At 35.0% G+C, this 23218-nt stretch overlaps 1 long non-coding RNA gene across 1 annotated transcript; it reads right to left on the bottom strand.

Annotated features, from left to right (window-relative positions):
- Positions 1-21565: 21565 nt before the first annotated feature.
- Positions 21566-22122, bottom strand: LOC149169795 (uncharacterized). The gene is made up of 2 exons (XR_016259409.1): positions 21996-22122; positions 21566-21879 (listed from the first exon to the last, which is right to left on the bottom strand). It is a non-coding gene; the product is annotated as an uncharacterized LOC149169795 (long non-coding RNA).
- Between the last annotated feature and the right edge of the window lie 1096 nt (positions 22123-23218).

Genomic DNA, 23218 nt, shown 5'->3' on the forward strand with positions numbered 1-23218 from the left:
TGGCCCTTGTACTGATCGAGCTAATTATTGGAGAGCTTTATTTGAATCAGAAGTCTTTCAAGCAGACAAAATTATACTTGGAGGAGACTTTAATTTCTCACTTGGATATAGTGAATCATGGGGGCACTCTGCCCAGGTCGACACACTTACTGACACTATATCCGGCCTACTAGAGGACCATCATTGGGTAGACATACCGTCTGCTAAACTCCAGTATACATGGACAAACAACCGATGTGGAGACCAAAGCCTGGCAAGAAGACTGGACAGATTCCTTATCAAGGAACCCCTGGTAAGCGAACTCCCCAGAGTTCGGCAATGGGTAGGCACAGGAGGAATATCAGATCACAGGCCTATCTTCTTGGAGGTAGATGACCTGTCCCATAAAATCAAGAGCCCCTTCAAATTTAATGCCGCTTGGTTACAAGATCCCTCTTACATCCAATTGGTGCATAACTATTGGCAATCCAATGCCATTAGAGAAGGAGAGGACTTATCAGAGGGGTTTGTAAGGAAACTCACAGAACTCAAGAAGCTTACTAAGAATTGGGCACACCGAAAGCGCATTCAGGATGACTTGACCTTAAAGGAGGCTGAAAGGGTCATTGTTGAATATGAAGACTCATCTAATGGGACTTTCCTATCCCCTGAAAGCAAGGAGACTTATACCTCCCTTATTGCAAAGCGCACCCAAATTCTGAAGGAGAGGGAAGAGAGCTGGCGTCTTAGGAGCCGAGCTATTTGGCTAACTGAAGGAGATGCAAATACAAAATTTTATCACAAGTTCGCAAATGGCCGCAAAGCAATAAATTCTATCTGGGAATTAAAGAATGAACAAGGGGTCACTGTCTCTTCACAGCGGAATCTGGCCAGGCTGGCTACAGAACATTTTAAAGCCATATACAAGGCCCCTACAGAAGCCAACATACTGGAAATCATGAGAGTGGCAGAACTCTTCCCCAGATACATTGAACAAGAGGACGCGGAGGAACTACAGAAGGAAGTGACAATGGCAGAACTGGAGGCAACACTGAAATGGTTCAAAAAAGATAAGAGCCCAGGACCTGATGGATGGACCATCGAATTCTATCTAGCATTCTTTGATCTCCTGGGCAATGATCTCCTGAGAATTGTCGAAGACAGCAGAAGCACTGGCCGTATATCATCTGCCATTAAATCCACCTTCATAGCTCTCATCCCCAAGTCGAACGCCCCTCAATCCTTTGATGACTTCCGTCCTATATCTCTCTGCAACTGCCTCTACAAGATTATCGCAAAGATCATCGCTAATCGCCTCAAGCCCATCTTATCACATCACATATCAGCCGAACAATTTGCATTCCTGAACCACAGACAGATCCACGAGGCCATTGCTACTGCCCAAGAGCTTATGCACACCATGCAGATTAAGAAACAAAAAGGAATGATCCTTAAGGTGGATCTGTCCAAGGCATTTGATAGAACAAACTGGCTTTATCTACGACTGCTACTCACCCATCTGGGTTTCCCTTATGCCTTCATCAAATGGACCATGAGCTGCATCACTAATGTATCCTACAGTGTACTGCTAAATGGTGAAGCCACCTCATTTTTCACATCTGAAAGGGGTCTCCGACAGGGATGCCCACTTTCCCCCCTGCTATTTTTGCTCATTATGGAAGGCTTGAGTAGGGTTATCTTATCTGCACGCGATCGCCATCAACTAACTGGTATTAAGCTTGCGGATAACCTGTACCTTACTCACTTATTATTTGTTGATGACATATTAATATTCTTGAATGGCAGTATTGGAGACTCCTCTATACTCCACAACTCATTTCTTCTCTTTCAGCAAGCTACTGGTATGAAAATCAACAACAGCAAATCCACCATTACTTCTTTTGGCTGTTCTATCAATGAAAGCACTTATGCACAGCAGCGTTTTCCATTTAACAGCTTGACCTTAGCGGAAGGCATCAAATATCTTGGTTTTAGACTGAAACCAAATGGATACAGAATTGCTGATTGGTTATGGCTCATTGCCAAGGTGGAAAAGAGACTTCAGGTATGGTACCATAGATACCTTTCTCGAGCCGGCCGATTGATTCTCATTAAAGCTGTAATTGAAGCTACACCAGTATACTGGATGGCTCTCTCTTGGATCCCCAGAGGCATACTCAACCGATTACAGCATATATGCAGTCGGTTTCTTTGGAAAGGCCATCAACCGGGCAGAATCTTTGCATGGGTCAAATGGGATACCATTGCAAAGCCTAAACGATGGGGGGGCTGGGGCATCAAAAGGCTCGATCTTTTCTCTAAGGCTCTGGCGGCAAAGCTTGGTTGGCAACTTCTTACTTCAGATGGACTATGGACAAAAGTTGCATATGCAAAGTATATCAGACCTATAAATGTATTGGATTGGATATGCAGACAACATGGACCATTACATAATATATCTATCATATGGAAGGCCGTTATTGGCACTCTGCCCCTAATAAGAGAAGGCATAACATGGCGTATCAAGGCTGGTAATATGGTCCGAATAGGACGAGATCCTTGGGTTGGTTGCGGGAATACTCACAGACTCCCTGAAGATCTCATTGAACTACTAAATAACAGGGGTATCATCTCCATTATGCATATTGGCGATCAAGCTAACTCCTCCTTTTTACAACAAGCCTGGTACAGCGCACAAGCTCTTGATATCCCTGTTCAATGGCACATTGTATGGGCTGAGTACACGGATGCACTCACGCAAGCACATATCAGGCTTACAGAAGGTACAGATGAGATCATTTGGGCATATGCAAAACACGGAGTATATACGCCGAAGCTTGGCTATATAAGACTTATGGAATCTCATAAACCTCACATTATCCATCCCGCATGGAAGGTAATATGGAAGCTTAAATCTCCTCCGCGTACCCGATTGCTTATGTGGAATGTCTTATTTGACAAGGTACCTACGGGCACCAATCTCATGAAGCGTTCCTTCCACGGTCCCTTTCGATGCCATCTATGTCAACAGGAGGAAGAAAGCACCTCTCATCTATTTCTGAATTGCTGCACTGCTCTGCAACTTTGGCAAGGAATCACATCCCACATTCCGCAACTGAATACTTGGCATGGAAGCAGCGTAATGGAAGCGTGGGAGAATTGGAATCGAGAACATTCTGGAAAGGCCATCAATATCCCTCTTCTTGCATGCTGGGCAATATGGATTGCCCGGAATCAGGCAATCTTTAACCTCAGAGCTCCACACTGGCCTACCATCCTTCAACACACCATTGCAGATTATAACTTGATTCCTGAGGATAATAACCCGGGACCTGTACGCATCCTAAAACCCTTGGACATTGACAAAACAAAACCATGGGCTTTTTTCGACGGGTCTGCACAAGAAATGGGCTGTGGGGGAGGAGCTGTATTATATATCAAAGACACACACAGCTACAAAATTCAAATCCCCCTAGGCAGAGGAACTAATAACTTTTCTGAACTATGCACTGCCAAACACCTCATTCACTTTGCCATTCAAAAACAATGTAGACATCTTCAGCTGTTTGGAGATTCCAAAATAGTTTGCAATTGGCTGACTGATACATCACATTGTCATGCATTTACATTGAGGCACATTTTAGATGAGGCAAAGCGTCTGACTGCTTCCTTTGAATCTTTTGCTTGTCGTCACATCTACAGGGAACAGAACACCATCGCAGATCAACTCTCCAAAGAGGCAGCGCACAGGCAAGGAGACAATTGGCTGATACAGGAGGAAATCGAAGGGTCATTCTATCAGCATTATCATCGACCCTTTGATGATCAGATGGATAATGGGCACTAAAGCCCAATTACAGATCTACTTTTTGTCTTTTTGATGAATATAACTATAGATCTTCACTATGTTTAGTTTTTTGTACAGCACATTATTTTGACATAACAGTTATATATGGCTCTCTGCGTAGAGCAAACGACTCTTATATTGAACACTGATAGTATACAGTTTTTTAGACTGCTCCCTGCGAGGAGACAACTGCTTAAATTTTGTTTATACAGCACTACAGACTGAACATGTTGGGCAAATCTGCCAATATTCGAATGCTTCGGCATATACAAAATGTAATTTCTTAATCTTAATAGAAATTACGACTTTTTCCCAAGGGAAAAAAAAAAAAAAAAAAAAAAAAATTGTTAAACTTTTCTTATTGGATTTGTCTTTTTTTTTATCATTCTTTTTTAAAGCTTTTACTATGAAAACCATTCCGACTTTTTTATCATATTTTAAAAATGTTTTTAATTATTTTAATATAAAATAAACATTGTTTTAAAGATTGAATTTCTACTTAGTACACATTGTGAGTTTAAATATCCATAATCATAAATCCATAACTCATGAAATTTTAATGAATAAAAATCTATGCACAATGTATAACATCCTCACAAGTTTACATTTTAAGTAAAGAGTTCATAAATAATTTTTGAGCTGCTCTTATTTATAGATAAACAAAATTACATCTAACCAAGGGAATTTGGTTGTGGATACCTTGTAGAATATGTTTAATATTAGACAAAACTTAAGTTTAATACTAAAGTAAGTTGGAGGAGAAACATTAACCTAAGCCAAAGGAGCTACACACCATGGTGATGGAGCTTCCATATTAAGATCTTGAAGACTAGATATTAATGGACTACAATAGTTTATAATTTATCAAAGGAGAGGAGGATAGAGTATCTTGAGTTCCTGAACACCTAATTTCATCGTTTTACCATTGATTTTTCTATCAATTTTGGATCGTAATGCCCATAGTTGTTGCCAATTATTGTGTCAATTGTTGGTGGTTGATGTGAAGTTATGATAAATTTTCTTGAAGATCAATGACATCATATGAAGAAGCCTAAGTATATTTTTTTTTCCAATGAGAAGTGCATGAAACCATAATACATATTATACTATAAAACCAATACATAATCCAATTCTCTCATGCGTGGACCTAATTATTAAGAGGCCCAAAAGCCATATAAAAGATTTGTAGCATGCTAAGAGGCCCTTTATACTAAAGTCATCATCAAATGCCATAAATTTCCACCATCCAAAGCGTACATAGCAATGAATTCTACAATGAGGAGATGGGACAAATAAGTCAGCTTAATTATTTCTTCAATTTAAGAAGGCTCCAATGCTTCATGACAACTAAAACTTTTAAAGGATCCCAAGTACCTCTAATTGATGTATGGATGATGCAACACTTGTCATCATGATGTTAAGGAATGGGTTGGAAAATTACTCACTTTGTAACCCACATGGTTGATTATGATCATTAGGATTCTTACATAACAATGGAGTTAGTTATTTGTTAGTTATTTGTAAAGAGTTGTGCCACTATAGGTGAGGAACCAAACCTTGAGCATAATCCCACACCTTTCTTGTGAACATACAATTGAGGAAGAGGAGGGTAATTGACTCATTTTTAGATAAGAATAAATAACATCTTGAGAGGAATTTAATTTAATTTGGATTGGAGCAATATATTATTTTTCATATATCTTGATGCTTTCAGAGTGAAAAAATTGGAGGAATCAACTTGTAGAGTCAAAAATTTTAGCAATAGGTCTAATTTTGGAGGAATGGAGTTTAAAAGCATCTATAACCAATTTGAGGCATTGAGCTATGTTTTTGGGCATAAAAAAACTCTCATTTGTGTTGTTATACACTTAGATGCCTTTCTAATAGTGTGAGAATCACATCAATCAAGGTTTGTATGCAAACGTTATGCCTCCTACAAGTTGACTTCCATGTTAACAGCCATGATACAATTGGATGCCATGTCATCCCTTGTTAATAATGTATATGGGGACATCTATGTGTGGAGTTATTATAAGACTCTAAAAGGTTCAAACCTATAATTATAGTTGATGGTGAAGGGGGTTAAACCTTACCCCTATCTGGCTATCAGTTTATGTTAAATACCATGCCACTAGGGACAATAGGGGTTCCATTCTATGCTATTGCATTTTCTCCATAATAAGGTAAAGTAACTATGAGTGGGAAGTTAAACAAAAAAATAGAGGGGGTTAATATTATGTAATAGCATTAGAGGTCACAAATCTTAAGTAATTCCATAAAGAGCACCTCTTTCTTTGTACTTCCACATTTTCCATACTAGAGAAAAGAGAGTAGAACATCCTTGCCTTCTATTTGGGTTTTTTCTCAATAAGGTTTCGCAAGGAAAGTTTTGTTTTTCTTGTGGATGATGTGTGTATTTAATTTTGTTCTATTTTCCTCACATTTGAGCTATTTTATTCATTTAATCATAAAAATAGAAAGAAAAAAAAAATTATGATATCTAAAGGGAATTAATATTCACAATAAATATTTCAATAAGTTTTAATATATATTGCGATGAACTATTCTACTAGAATATCCATGACAGTTTATAGATCAATATTTGATGTTTAGCCAGGTTCAACATATACCATATACCCTAAATTTCCATGATCCAAAGTCTACAGACTAATGACTTCCATAATAGGGATATAAGAAAAGAAAGTTAACTTAATGTTTGCTTCAATTTAAGAAATCTCCCATGCTTCATGGAGGTGGAACCTTTGAAAGGACCCTAAATCACTCTCAATACTTGTCACCATGATGTTAAGGAATGCATTGGAGTATTACTTTCTTAGTAATTTACATGGTTCCTTCTAACCTCTAGGTTGCTTGCGTAGTGAGAGAGTTAGTTATGGGTTGTTTTCATTTTTATTTATTTTATGCTAGAGGAATTGATAATAGGGCTAAGCTCATAATCACATGGCAAAAGTTGATTCTCATTACTACTAATATAACCTATATGTGTAGCCACCCCACCCCTAGGATGTTACATGAGTCTGATAGTCTAGGGAATTAAACATGGGACCTTCTTTACTCACATAATTCTATATAACATGGGATTTCGCAGTGAGATACCCCCACAGGGTGACTGTGGGGTTATTCCTCCTCAAGACATGGAAATATTGGACAACTACGATGGAGCATAATTGTCGATGAGTTTTCTAAAAACATGAATTAATTTAAGGATACATAGGGAAGATGAAAAATTGAAGTGCCTAATTATATTTTTTGGGTCTTAACAATGATAAATTTGTGGATACATAAGAACATTTCTAGATTGATGCCTTGGAGAAAGGAATATGATTTTACCTATTTATTAGTATCTCTACCTTGAATGCATGAATTGAAAAATCCAATTTTCCTTCGAGGTGAATGAGCACACCCCTTGCACTTGCCATCCTTAGGTTATGTCTAGAAGCACCATCAAAATAGAGAACACAGGTTCCTTGAGATATGAGCCATTGTTGAAATTATTCTTATGAGTAAATGAGCTACCAACTAATATGTTGAGGAGAAGATCAAATACAAAGGGCATATAATTTTAATTGATAACATTGGGATTTCTAAACTTGATCATAAGCTTGAGGTGTAGACAATTTACAATTACAAATGATTATATTCTTATCGAAGATTTGTCTTCTCATTTTTCAACTATTGTTGGCGAAGAAAAAACATTATGAAAGATAACTCTATTTCAGGCCTACCATACCTTCTAACAAAAAACATTTTGTGGGTCCTTTCCAAATTCATTTGAGCAAGGGCCGACCCTTGAAAGAACCAAGGTAGTGTTTATATTTGGAGTCAAAAAGTTGATGTAAAATGTTGGGCCACTATAAGTGAGGAATCAAATCTTGAAGCATAATCCCACACCTTCCTTATGAACTCATAGTTGAGGAAATATAGGATAATTGATTCATTATTAAGTCACAATAAAGAACATCTAGAGGGTCCTTATATTTGATATAAATTAGAGAACTATGTTATTTTTCATACATATTGATTCTCTTAGAGTGAAAAAATTGAAGGAAACTACTTACAGGGTATTTTTTACTAACATGTCCATTATTTTATAATTAGGGTCTGGAACCATCTAAATCCATTTTGAGGCATTAAAATATTTTTTGGGGGGTCAAAAAGCTCTTCCTTGTGCCAAAACCTATGAAATTTTTCTACACTCAGACACCTTTCCAATGGTGTAAGAATCACATAACTCAGAGTTCAAATATGAAATTTATGCCTCCCACAAGTTTACCTACCATGTTGCCCACTAAGGTAAAAGGGGATGCCATGTCATCTTGTGTTGCACATGCATATGGGGCTATCCATGTGTGGATTTTTTTATAAGACCCTATAAGGTTCAAATCATAAAGTTATTTAAGGGTTTTGGGATTCAATCCTTACCCCTAGATGGTTATCAAGCTATGTTAAATATTGTGCCAGTAGGGGGAGTAGGGTTTCCATTCTATGTTATTGTAGTTTGTTGCATAATCGGGAAGAAAAACCAAGAGAGGAAAGTTAGAGAAAAAAATAGAGGGGGTTAAGATTATGTATTAGCCTTAGAGGTCACCGGCCTTAGGTAACTCTATAGAGAGTACCTCTTTTTATATGCCTGGACATTTTTCATACTAGAGAAAAGAGAATAGAGTAGTCTCACCTTCTATCTTGGTTTTCTCTCATAACAGTGTCCAAAGAAAAAATTTATGTCTATTGTTAAGGGTGGGTGTATTTCATTTTGTTCTATTTTTCTCACATTCTAGCTAAGTTATTCATTTAAGCATAATCATAGAAAAATAAGAGTCTGAGAAGGAATATTCATTCATTTTTTCATTCATTTAAACCAAACATAGGGGTAAATGGTGTGAACATGCCTATGGGTAGGAATAAAACCTTAGGGTAGAGGCCATATGGAAGGAATATGGACTACGGAAGAGGGTCTCAGGGCATATGTGATGAGGTCCCAAATGGGGGTCTATGGTCTTAGCATGAAGGTAGTCAAAATAAAGGGAAGGGCCCAATGGAAGAGGGCGATGGTGTCCCAGTTGTATATGTGGATGTAGGTGGAGATAGGGTTGAAAGAGTGTATGGGATTAGGGATAAAGCATTATTTCAGCCAAGTCTTAGGTTCTTCCCCCCTAACCATTTCAAAGCCTTGAGACCCATACTTAATGATCAAAATCTTGTGAGGGTACTACCATATTTCCTAAGGATTCCCTCTATAGGTAATTAGAGGGGATTTGATGCATTTTTCATGGATCTATATGCTAGAATTATAGGGGATTACAAATAGAGTAGATATAATGGCCTAATTAAAGGTTAGGTTATGGTATGAGAAGGGTAATTGAGAATGGGGTGGAGTGTATAGGGGTTAAATGGGATATAATGGAAGGAGGGACGTTGTGGGGTATGAGAATGTGGGGTGAGAGGCACAAAATGTTAGGAGGTAAGAAGAGGTGAATGCTAGATGGCTAGGGAAGTTGTTGTGGTAGGAATGAAGGAAAGGTGGGAGGATCAAAGGGGGAGGGTGAGGCTGAAATGAGAAGGATGAGAGGAGGCCAAGGAGAGCCATAAAAGACAAGTAGATAGGTGAGGAAATAAGAGGTAAATATGAGGGGGTTAGATTAGAAATTCAACAAGGGAGGAATTGAGAAGTGGTGAAGAATAGAAAAAGGAAAGGAGGGGGGATGGAAGGGGTAGGGGAAAACAAGATTGACGGGGACAAGGAAAGGGAAGGTGAGAGGGGAAGAGGTGATGTGATTCATTTGGAATGTGTGATGAGGAAAATGGTTAATGGGCGGGGGGGGGGGGGGAGTTTGGAAGGAAGAAAGGTATGGATAATCAATTATAGTGTTGGGAGATTATGTGATAATATAAGGCATGTGGATGGGCATGGGAGATAGAGGTTGAGTTGAGAAGACCAAGAGAAAGCTAAGACTAGTAGATATGGACATATGGGGTGGGGTGAGATATGGAAAGGGGGAGGAGGTGAGAAATGGTTAAGGGTAGATAAATAAGAGAGGGGAAATGGTGGACATAAAGGACATGAGAAAGGAGACAAGAGTGAGAATGAGATAGGATGAAGGGGAAGCCATAAAGGAGAGGAGGAAAAGGTAGGGTATATGGGAAGAGGTGATGTTGTGGGCTAGGTGAGGGTGGAAATGAGGGGTATAGGTGAATCATGAGAGACCCTTAGTAGCTTTCACACTCGTAAACTAAAATACTTTATAGTTCCTTGATTTTCTATAAATAATTTCGTATGTAATGATTTGATTGGGATCTATATTTCTAAAGTGCAAGTGTAAACCATATGTATCTACATTTTTTTGTTGTGTTGTGTGTAGCATACTATCGTATTGTGGTTGAGAGTCCATAATTTTCTATTTCACACTATATTTATTGACAAATGATGACTAGATGACTTACAACATGGATTAAATATCATGGAAGACCCAGCTTCCCACACACATTATCCAAAACTTGTAATGCTATTTTCAATTGGCCACTTTCTTTCTTACCAATGTCTCTTTCAATGATAATTGTGAGCTAAAGGAAAGTAAATTTAGGAAGTATTATTTTAACCTTATGTTTTATTAATCAAAATTTTAACTAAGATAATAAAATCCCCCCACTCCTTTGTTTTTCCCAGCGAAACCAAACTTTAGTACTTTTATTCTTTTTATATTGTATTGACATTTCTAATCATTATCAATGTGATATAGACATATTACATTTATCATAATTGCACCTTAGTATTCCTCTTCACTCCCTTCTTGCATCTCATTAAAACTTGTCTTCATATATATGTTATCATTACAAGCACTTATTCGTTGTGAGTGTTTTCTTTTATATTAATAAACACTTTACCTCTTGTCATATTCATTGGTATGTAAAGTATCCCACACAATTTTGAGACCAAAAAACCATATTTGAGAGCATTTAATAGGTAAACATTATTACATATCCTATAACTATAATAATTATGACTAAAGGATGTTTATAATATATTAATTGATGGTATAAATTCTATATATTTTATTTTTAAGAGGTATTCTTATATGAATTGGGTTTTCTGATATATGTGTAACATACTCCATCATTATATTGATATTCACGTGGTTTACAAGGTTTGTTATAGTAATTTTCTTCGATATTAACAATGTTACTGGTTTTTTGGTTTTGATAGCAAGGTAGTTTCTACTAACATTATTAGTGGTTTCAATATCATCCTAGTTGATGTCAAAATTCAATCGTTTTAGTGTCATCTCAATTGATGTGATAACTAGTACTAAAATTATTGAAGGTTTCAATGTCACATAAGTTGGTGGTTTTAGTTCCATATCGATTGTTGTGATGATATAATAAAGTTTTATAGAATATTTAGTGGCTTTTTGTCATTGGGTTAGTCCCATGTTCTCACTTAGGTACTAACATCATTAAAAAAAAATATGTCAATGATCTTGTTGCAACTGAAGTCCTTATGACACTTTGTTACTAAGATTCTTGTTGGTTTAAGTTCATCCTTATTCTTGTCATAATTGGTAATATCATTTTTAGTCATTTTAGTGCCATCCTAATGAACATGTTAATTGATACTAACACTATTTGTAGTTTTAGGTTTGGTCCCATTAATACAAGCATCGCCACAATTTCTGATGTTCATAACAACATAGTTGATGGTCTTAGTGTGATGACAGCACCCTAGTTTAATATTGGTGACAATTTCGGTGCCTTACATTGTGCAAGTGGCTCCTAAAGTTGATGTGGTAGAATCCTCCCATTCTTTGATGGCTTCCTCCCTTGCTTTAATAATAATGCCATTAATAGTTTTGATCCATGCCCTCACTATGGTACTAACATTACTAAAATGATTTATGCTTATAATAGTATATTTAATGGACTTGAAGATATTCCATCACTATAACATAATAATTATTGACCATGTTAGTGTCATACATTATGTAAGTCCTTAAGTTGATGTGATAATGTATTTCCTCACTGCAATATTAAGATCATTGATTGTTTTAGTGTCATGCATTAATTGCAATGCTAACACATCCATCCCAAATTTTAGTACCATGCTTTGTGTGCCCACTCGCACTTGTGGATATATTTCATAATTCCACAATAGATGATACATGTATAACAATTATTAGTTAGAAAAAAAATAACTATGAACTAAAGGATGCTTGTGAGACATTATTGAGGTTAATGTGATAACATCCTCCCTCACTTGTACCCTTATGAGATACAATATGACACAAACATTCCACTTATTGAAACTTGAAGGCACACTTAGAAGGATTTTCTTATAATTTTTTATCCTCTAATAGAGCTAAGACTCTGTTCACTTGTCGTACATGTTATTTTCAATATTTGTTGTATATTAGTATGCTATCAAAAAATACTAACAAAAATTTTATGGGGAAGGGTTTGAAAATAGATTTCATCAAGCTTTGAAATGTTGAAGTCACATTAGAAAGTCCAAATGGCATAACCAAAAAATCATAGTGACCTTCATGTGTTCTAAAGGGTATTTTGGGGATGTCTTTTTGTATCATTACGATTTTGATGACATATAAAATAGACATCCAACTTAGTAAAGAAAATTACTCCATGTTATTTTTCTAATAATTCATCAGTGATAGGAATAGGAATTTCATATTTGATTTTCATTTTATTGAGATATCTATAATCTGGATATATAACCCATGAAACATCCTCTTTTATAACGAACATTGTCAGTGAATAGAGAGCACTATGACTAGGTTGAATGATGTTAATGGTTCATACACTCAATCTCATTCTTTTGTGAATGTGGATAATGATAATGCATAATTTTAATTACTTCAATTCCAAGCTGCAATGAATAACATTTTCATGATCTTAAGCAGGTGGAAGACCGTTAAGCATCCAAATACTAGAATGATCGTTGATAAATTTTTGGAGATCTATTAGAGTAGAGGATATAGATGTTTGAATATTTAATGAAAAAATTTTGTAATTACACCATATGTATATTTTTTAGTATTTTTTTCATGCTATGAGAACTTAGCACTTTAATGGGTATCCATTGGATACCTCTAAGATTAATTTCCTCACCTTCTCAAGAAAATCTCATAAAGATATATTGAAAATTAAGGGACACTATTCCCAATTATTATAAACATTGGACACCTAATACAACATGAACAATACCAATTTGGATTACAATAATGAGATTATCCAATAAATACCCCACACATTCAATTTGATAATGTGGAACTTCCTTGATCAATTTATGGTACCTCCTACAATAATTTCTTGAGATTTTAATGCTAACTATAATGCAATTAATTTTTTACATTTTATAATTGTTGATATTATGATTAGTACCTTAATCAATCAATAATGTTACCTCTTCTTTTTTTTTTTATAAATCCTTCTATCTTGAAGATTTGTGAAGTATTGACGCCAACCAATGCATGGCAAGGCATTGTTGGAGTAATTTATTCTAGCTCTAAATGTTGTGATGGTTCCAACTATTGATCTTCTTCCTCTTGACATTTTATGTTGGATAATTTATACTCATGGAATTTATTCCCCTTACTATACTCAATATCACAATTGAAACATAATTTCTTTTTTTTATTTCATACATTTATTGAGGCGTTAGCCTTGTTGGTTCAATGAGGCTAGGAGAGGCAGCATGATGTTCTCTATAGATTTTATTGACCACTCTTCTAGTAGCTATATTTTACTTTCAAATTTTCTTGCTAGAATAAAAGCATGATCTAGATAATTTGGATCAAAGAGACACACCTTTTGTTGGAAAGTTTCCTTTAATTTCCCATAAAAAGGTGTGACAAATTATTCTTTAAAATGTTCTTCATGCTATGACTAAACTTTTGCAACCATTGAATGTTCTCTCTAACTAGACCTTTTAGTCAAAGATTTACCAATTGAATAAATAATGTATGTTATGTCCGTATACTACTAGTGTAGCCCCTTATTGTCATTAGTGCAACCCCCTTATTGTATTTTTTTCCCATGTAGTCCCCATATTGATATTATTATGCCCCATAGAAGCCCACTATTGTTATTGTTATGCCCTTACAATATTATTGTTATGTAGGCTTTGATTATATTGTGACCCCTTAGAACCTTATATATAGAAAGGAGGCCTTGTCATTTGTATCATCCAAGAATCATTCATTTGTGTAATGTAAAGGAGGTTTCCCTCTCGAAGAGGCTAATTTTGAAGTCGTTGATCTATCTCTCCTTCTATTTTGTGAGTTGGTTGCAAAACATTTGGTATCAAATATTTGGATTCTAGGGTTACACTACTTCAAACAAGTCATCGTGTAATTTTTGCTATAACTTTTTTTATACGAAGCTTTAGAAGCAGAAATTAAAACCTTGTGGAGAAAAAATCTTGGTGAACCTCCTATACATATTCTAGATCTTTTATTTTTGTAGTTTCAGAGACATGATCCGAGGAATTTAGGGTTTTTGTAGGTTCCATAATTCCATCTCAAATAGGTGACCTTGGAAAAATCGTTATAAAACTCACTTGGAGCAACGGATTTAAATTTCATAAAAAGTGGTAGAAAGAGAATAGAATTTGGTTTCTTGGATATCGTTTTCAGGGCTGAAGGTGGAAACGGTGACACATGGAACTCAATACAAGTTCATTGTACTGAACCAATATATAATCATGTCATCATGGGAGATTGACCATAACTCTTTCTCGTAGAATCCAATCTCGATCAGACTCATGGGGTTGGAAAGAGGACTCAGAGGGATACCACAAGACCACATTTTAGACCTTTGATATTCTAATTTATATATATACAATAGATTCAAAATAAATCTCCTACAAAGCAAGAAAAAGGTGTGTGTTTTTTAAAAATTTGCATAAGTTTTGTTTGAAAATCCAGTTTGAAGTGATTCGAGAGGCATAGTGAAGAACAAATATCATTGTTTGATTTGAATATGACTAGAAACAATAAAATGGAAACACCTAGTGCAACATGATATATCAAAATTACGAGACCAGGTGCAACAAATTTCACTCACGCAAAGAGTAACAAAAAATGAAATGGAAGATAAGATGGATGGTTTGAATAATGGTTTAAAAGAAGACATGTAATGTTTGAAAGATGGCATAGAAGAAAAAAATGAAAGACAACATGGAATATTTGAAGAATGGTTTAAAAGAAGACATGGAAGGTTTGAAGGAAGGCTTGAAAAAGTTGCTAGAAGAGATTCTTCCTAATGGCAAAAAGGTATTATATGAAACTCATGATGAGAAAAAAAGAAATTTTAATCATGATTTCATAGACTCTAACTTTGGATTTAAGAACCACCCTATTCCAAATATCGATATGAGGAAGTTTGATGGCATGGATCTGGTAACATGGATACTATAGATGGATCAATATTTTGATCTCCATAATGTGCAACACACACAAAAGGTACGCAATTCATCTTTATATTTAGAATCGAATAAGTTTGTATGGTATCTCTGGCTTTTTTCTCATAAAGCACTTGCCACTTGGTAAATTTTTATAGAGGAAATAATAGCACATTATGAGGATATAAAGAGAAACACCTTCTCTAGCCAATTGATAAATCTCAAACAAAAGGGTTCAATGGAAGAGCACATTGAGGACTTCCAAAAATTGAATATCAAGGTAATTTATATTTGAGAGGAGCATATGATTGATGTATTCATAGGTACTTTAAAGGATAACATCCAACATGAGGTTCACCTTTGGGAACCTCATTCCTTGGAGAAGGCATTCAGGGTGGCTAGAAATGTGGAAATAAAAATTATGGCAATAAGGACATCTACAACTCACAACTATAAATACGGAAGTGTTGCTTCTCCTAGCCTTCCACAACCTACAAGGTTGGCACCACAACTATTGGAGTAAAAAGAGCCAAAGGGCTTTGTTACATTTGTGATAAAAAATACACTAAAGGTCATAAGTGTGCTAAGAAGAACTTATTTTACATAGAATGTGAAGGGGAGGAAGAAAATGATAAAGAAACATCAAAAGAAGAGGATATACACCAGGAACCAACCCCAAAGAAAGAAGAAATGATTTCGACCATATCTTGTAATGCATTGGTAGGAATTACCACTCCTCAGACTCTCAAGATAGAAGGACATATCAAGAAGGAATTTTTTGGCAAAGCCTTAAATCTAATTTTTACCACTCTTCCTTTCTTTTAGAATCGTGGGAGTTGCAATTGGTTGTATTTTTTATATCATTTGGACTGAGAGCTCCCAACGGTTTCATGCTCAAGTTCTTTTTTGTCTCATGAGTTGTTTCTTGTCTCTATTAGACCTCTAGTCTGGAAACAAATTTCAGATCTCTGTCATTTTTTGATAATGAACTTTTATGACAACTTAAAGTTCTCTCCTTTTTAACCCGGGGCTTATTTATGTGAGTATACTCCTTTTTATCTAATCAAAAAAATGAGTTTTCCTTGCTAGGAAAAATATAACCAAAAATGACTTTTCCTTGCTCTAAAAAATATAACGAAGAACCCATTAAAAGAAGCCCAACAATTTATAATGGTTCCAAAAACCATCTTTAATCTAATCTAGTTAGTAACAAATAATTTTACATTTGAATTTTTTTATATAATTATTTTATATATAAAAGCTTGTAAATAATTATTATTTAGTTTATATTAAAACTGTTATTAATTTTCCAAAAAACATCTTTAATCTAATCTAGTTAGTAACAAATAATTTTACATTTGAATTTTTTTATATAATTATTTTATATATAAAAGCTTGTAAATAATTATTATTTAGTTTATATTAAAATTGTTATTAATTTTTTTTTATATTACATAGATGTGTGCAAATATATGGCAATTGTTAAAATATTTTTAATATAAAATTATAAAATATATTTCATTTTTATAAATATAATTAATAGTATATAATTAAATAAAAAATATATTTTAAGATATAAATATAGTTTTAATCAATTTTACATATCATATTAATATATTAAAATTAATAAAAGATAATTATTAAACTAAAAAGCATATAATTATATAAAATTTAATATTTTCAATTATATTTTCCATATTTATATATTATATATTGTAAAATTTGACCGAATATAAATTTAACTATTATTGAAATAATATTTTTTTTATGATGCGATTATTTAAAAAAAATAAAATGGAAATTTTGTTAAAAAAAGACTAATTAAAACATGGTGGTGAATTGTGCGAAGCTCCCACCATCAAATTTGTAACATCATCAATTCTTTTCCGTTTTTAGTCTTTTAAATCAAATTATCTAATAGCGATATTATATTTGAAAAATAAAACAGAAAGTTTGCTAGAAAATGGTGGTGAAAAAATTAGAACCGTTTTTAGTGTTGTGGTGAAAAAATTAGAAAGCTTGTTAGAAAAATCAAATTATTTAAAAATGATATTATATTTGCAATTGTAAAAATATTGTACAAATTGATATATTACAGTAAACTATCGTATTAAACCAGTTACATGGCAAGATACAGAGATTAATATTATATAAAGCTGTTAGGAATCTTAAAAGTTTGTTGGAAAGGAAAATCATAATGATATAGTGTTATTTAAGTTAATTGATTATTACAAGTGAAGTACTGGTTATTTTTGGTTTTCTTAAATACTATAATTTAATATATATATATTTTTAAAGTATTTTAATTACAACGGGTTATTTTCCAATATTCTCATTATTATTAAAGAAAATATTTTAAATATATTTTATTATATCATTTTCCAATAAAATAGAATAGTGAATTACAAAGAGAAATGACCAATTTTTCTATTAAAGTGAAATAGTAATTTATAGATTAATGAAAATGGATAATTAATATATTTTTAATTTTTATTTTCTTGAATATTATAATTTAATATTTTTTCTTAAAGTATTTTAATTAATATTAACTATTTTCCAAGATTTTTATTATTATTAAAAATATTTTGTTATTTGATTTTTCAATAAAATAGAATAGCGAATTACAGAGAAAAATGATCAATTATTTTATTAAGGTGAAATAATACTTTATAGATCAATGGAAGTGGATAATTAATATATTTCTAACTTAGGTTTTCCCTCCATTACTAAATTTTGCAATATTTAAATGCCATATATCAGGGTTAGAATACAAAAAAATATTTTAAATATATTTTATTATTTGATTTTCATTAAAATAGAATAGTGAATTACACAGAAAAATGACCAATTCTTTTATTAAAGTGAAATATTACTTTATAAATCAATAAAAGTGGATAATTGATATATTTCTGTGGATAATTAATATATTTCTAACTTAGGTTTTCCCTCTGTTACTAAAATTTTGCAATTTTTAAATACCATATATCAGAGTTACAATACTTTTTCAGATGCTCATTATTCTTAAAACAAAATAATTTAAATATATTTTATTATTTGATTTTTCAATAAAATAAAATAATAAACTACAAAAAGAAATGAACAAATTTTTTCGTTAAAGTGAAATAGTACTTTGTGGATTAATGAAAATGGATATTTAATATATTTCTAACTTTTTGGTTTTACAATTAGGTCGAATATGAACAATTTTTTTTGGTTAAACTGGAATAGTACTTTGTGGATTAATGGAAATGGATAATTAATATATTTCCAACATTTTGGTTTTACTATTAGGTCGAATTCAATGAGGGTTAGCTTCGTTAGATAGAAGAATAGTTTTTCTATCTATTACTAAAATTTTGCAATGTTTGAATACTATGTATCACAGTTTGAATACTTTAAAATAGTTTAATTTTTCCAAAAATAACATTCCATTCTCAAATCCTCTTCAAACACAAGATCAAATACAGACTTAAAAAAAAAATCAGTGAGAGAATTTTTCATCCCTGCTGTAAGATCATCATATTATATATATGACTGAAGCCAGCAGATTTTTTACATATCATTGAAGTGAGTAGATTTTTTACAGCATAGCCGTTACAAATATCGCCGAAGCGTGAGAGCCTCAATAAACGCCTCAACAAAAATCGAACACTACTGAAGGTGCAAAAACCATCCGCCCCAACCGTCATATCATGCATGTCACGTGCAAAATCAAATACAGACTAAACCCAATATAGACATTCAAATTTTACGAGCCAAGCAATTGATGCGATGAGTGCAATGAAAATATATATTCAGTACATTGACATCAAACACCATGCAATGTCCAGAGTACACATCCCCGAAGAATCATTGATAATGATAAATGAAAATTTCAATCTCTTATACACGAATCCCCGAAGAACATCAACGCAGCCGCCCTCAAAATTGACCTCAAAAAGGCCTTCGACTGTGTCGACTGGAGTTTTCTCAATATTCTTCTCTCTAAAATCGGCTTGAGGCCTCCGGCTATTAAATGGATTATGGCTTGCGTGGAATCCGTCCAGTTCTCGGTTATTATCAATGGGGTTCCATCCTCCTTCTTCCATGCCGAGAGAGGGCTCCGTCAGGGATGCCCTCTCTCCCCGCTCCTTTTTATCCTGGTTATGAACTGCCTCAGCACGCACATCAACCATGCCGTGGACGGGGGTAGATGCAAGCCGGTTCGCATATGCAGGGACATCTCCCTCTCCCACAATTTCTTTGTTGACGATATCCTTCTCTTCGCCATGCTCTGCAAGCCTACATGGATTTTCCTCTTCGTGCTTTTCAAAAAATTCCAGGCTGCTACAGGTCTCTCGATCAACTGTGGAAAATCAGTTTTATATCACAATAACTCGGATCCTGCAATGGCACAATGGATCGCTGAACGTTTTGCAATCGATCTTGCCCTCTTAAAGGATGGCTTTACCTATCTGGGTTTTCGCCTCAAAGCAATGGGGGTACAATGTTTGGACTGGACATGGCTGGTGGACCGCTTCCTCCTCAAGATCTCCAGGTGGGAGATGCGTCTTCTCTCTCTTGCGGGCAGATACATTCTGATTCGGTCTGTCCTCACACAACTATCTGTCTATTGGTGTCACCTTTTTGTCCTTCCGACCTCTGTTATCAAACAAATGACCTCCATTGCTGCCATCTTCTTGTGGAGCGGTCGATCCTCACCAATCAAACTCCATCTGGTTAAGATGGGCTCCATCTCTCGGCCCAAAGAAAAGAGTGGATGGGGCCTCCTTGATATGCGACTCTTCGGCAAGGCGCTCATATGTAAATCCATTCACAGGGGTTTATTTGGCAGCGGTCCGTGGAGTCTCTTGTTAAAACAGAAGTATCTAAAAGGCCGGCCCTTGGCTCACTGGCTCCACCGATCTTCTCTTGGCATTCGAAGTGGCTCCCCCATCTGGATCAGTTTTAAAAAGGTTCTCCCTTTCTTCAGGAAACACCTCAAATGGACTCTCTTCTCCGGTTCCTCCATCCTTATTGGCATAGACCCCACTCTCTTCAACCTGGAGTCTATGATCCCCCCTTCCCTCCTCCTTTTCTTCCATTCCAGAGGTTTATTCACTTGGAATTCCCTCATTGATTCCTGGTCGTCCCTACATCCGGTTTGGAAAACCGACCTCCAGCTCGCCATCCCTCCCCCTCTCCGCCCCCTATGGCTTTCCTTCATCTCCCATTTCTCTCACCAGGGGATCATCCAACATGGTACTAAAGACTCCCTCATTTGGTCCATCGACTCCAATATCCATCACATCTCTGTTAGGAGAATTTACTCCTCCATCACTGCTGATCTCCCTCCACTTCCCTCCATTTTTCCTGTTAAGCTCTGGAAGGCCCCTTGCCCTCTAAAAACCATTCTTTTCTCTTGGCTGCTCTTCTTCGATAAGAACCTCTCCTGGGATGTTTTACAGAGGAAAGGTTGGATCGGTCCTGGCAGATGTGTCCTCTGCCTTCAGGAGAATGAATCCAATCACCACATGTTTCTACAATGCCCTGCTGCCCAAGCAATCTGGTATGATCTCTCGACACTTCACAGTTTCCCTCACTGTTTATTCTCCTCCATACAGGATGCTTTTTTTTGGTGGGCAGATCAAAGTTCCGAAAAACAAGCTCTCTTCTGCCTCACATGCTGGAATATTTGGACGTGGCGGAACCGGCGAATCTTTCAGGCCTCCTGCCTGCCACTGCTCTCCATTCTGCCTCTTATCACGGGATCTATGCCCTCACAGATCTGATTGAAGAGGCCTCATCTCCTTGAGCATTGGTGCTCAGGTTTTTCTGCAAATATGTATATGATTCTCACAAGCCCATCCTCATGGCTGTAATATGTTTGTTTTTCTGTTTTCCCTCTATAATACAGGCTCTCTCCATTGTCTTGCCGCTGTTTCAAGCACAGCAGATGCTCTATCACTTTTGATATTCAGGTCGACATATGCGCCCCTCTCCATTGTTTTGTCGATATTCCAAGCACAGCAAATGCTCTTTACACATGCGCCCTCATACTCTCTATATGGCACTCTATCTGCTGTCTATCCGGCGTGAATCATATGCGCTCATTCGGATTTATACAACCATATACTTACAAGACTACGGTCTTCTAAATGTAAAACGATCAATATATTTTTCTCAATATATATCATGCCGATTTTTTCTTCCTGAAAAAAAAACAAATGAAAATTCCAATCTATTTAATGTACATAACACTCCGAAACAAAGCCGTAACATATTTAGTCAATTTGAAGGTCTAACTGCGCAGGTTGGCTGCCTCAGTACATTGACATCAAACACCATGCAATGTCCAGAGTACACATCCCCGAAGAATCATTGATAATGATAAATGAAAATTTCAATCTCTTATACACGAATCCCCGAAGAATAACAAATGAAAATTCCAATCTATTTAATGTACATAACACTCCGAAACAAAGCCGTAATATATTTAGTCAATTTGAAGGTCTATCGTTGATATACGAACCGCTAACTGCGCAGGTTGGCTGCCTTATTTCCCAATGATTCCACTGTGGATCAACAATATGTAGAAGAATTGGGTTGCCGAGAGAATGATAACGAATGCCTCCACTGTTTTCTGCACTGTTTTCTGCACCACCAATAACAGCCATAACTAAATCTCAAATCTCATTAACAAACGCTTGTAGCAACTATTTTCCTACCGGCATTTAAGAATCGGTACACTGCTCTTACCAGGCGTGAGTTCCTGCCGTGCAAATGAATTTCCTTGCATGCCAGCCTGCATTTAATAGCAGTTATGTATTCATGAAGATAGATAATTATATTTGCTGCTGCAATATTTTCCATAGATGCACAGACACTCATGCATTTAATGCAATATATGGTAATAAATACACATTTTTCCTTATTAATAATATGTTTGGTGACATTGTTTTAAATTCAAGATTTTGAATCTATATTATAACCCGAATGAATTTATTTTAAGTATTAATATGAGTTTGGAGGGATTAAATTTTTTTAGAGTGCGAAATACAATGTGTTATTTTTTATTGTTTAAATTGTGTTTGTGAATGCTAAAGAGAATATGTATATGACCAAATAAATCTTTTAACAATAAAACTTAATTTTTTCATTTTTTCATGATGTAAACATGTTTAAGTAAAGATTTTATAAATCATTTTTGAGCTGCTCTAAAATGAAGACATCATTTATAGATAAGCAAAATTACATGTAATCAAGGAAACTTGGTTGTGGACACCTTGTAGAATATGTGTAGTATTAGACAAAACACGACTTTAATACTAAAGTAAGTTGGAGGAGAAACATTAACCTAAGACAAAGAAACTACACACCTTAGTGATGGAGCTTCCACATTAAGATCTAGAAGAATAAATATTAATGGACTAAAATATTTTGTGATTTATTGAAGGAGAGGAGGACAGAGTATCTTGAGTTCCTGGACACCTAATTTCATCCTTTTACCATTGATTTTGCTATCAATTTTCTATAATAATGCCCATAGTTTTTTCTAATTATTGTGCCAATTGTTGGTCGTTGATGTGAAGTTGTGCTAAATTTTCTTGAAGATCAGCGACTTCACATGGAGAAGCCTGAGGATATTTTTTTCCAATGAGAAGTGCATAAAACCATAATCCATACGATACAAGAAAACTAATCCACAATCCAATCCTCTGATGCATGGACCTAATAATTGAGAGACCTAGGATCCATATATAAGATTCGTAGCATGTTAAGGGACCCCTTATACCAGATTCATCATCAAATACCATAAATTTCCACCATCCAAAGTGTACAGAGAAATGAATTCCACAATGAGGAGATGGGACAAGTTAGCTTAATTATTTATTCAATTTAATAAGGCTCCAATGCTTCGTGACAACTGGAACTTTCAAAGGATCCCAAATGCCTCTAGTCGATTCCTGGATGATGCAACA

The sequence above is a fragment of the Pinus tabuliformis genome, chromosome 4_2 (genome assembly GCF_031772625.1).
Source record: "Pinus tabuliformis cultivar Carrire ecotype Pingquan chromosome 4_2, CPIR1, whole genome shotgun sequence".
NCBI classification, from domain to species: Eukaryota; Viridiplantae; Streptophyta; class Pinopsida; order Pinales; family Pinaceae; genus Pinus; species Pinus tabuliformis.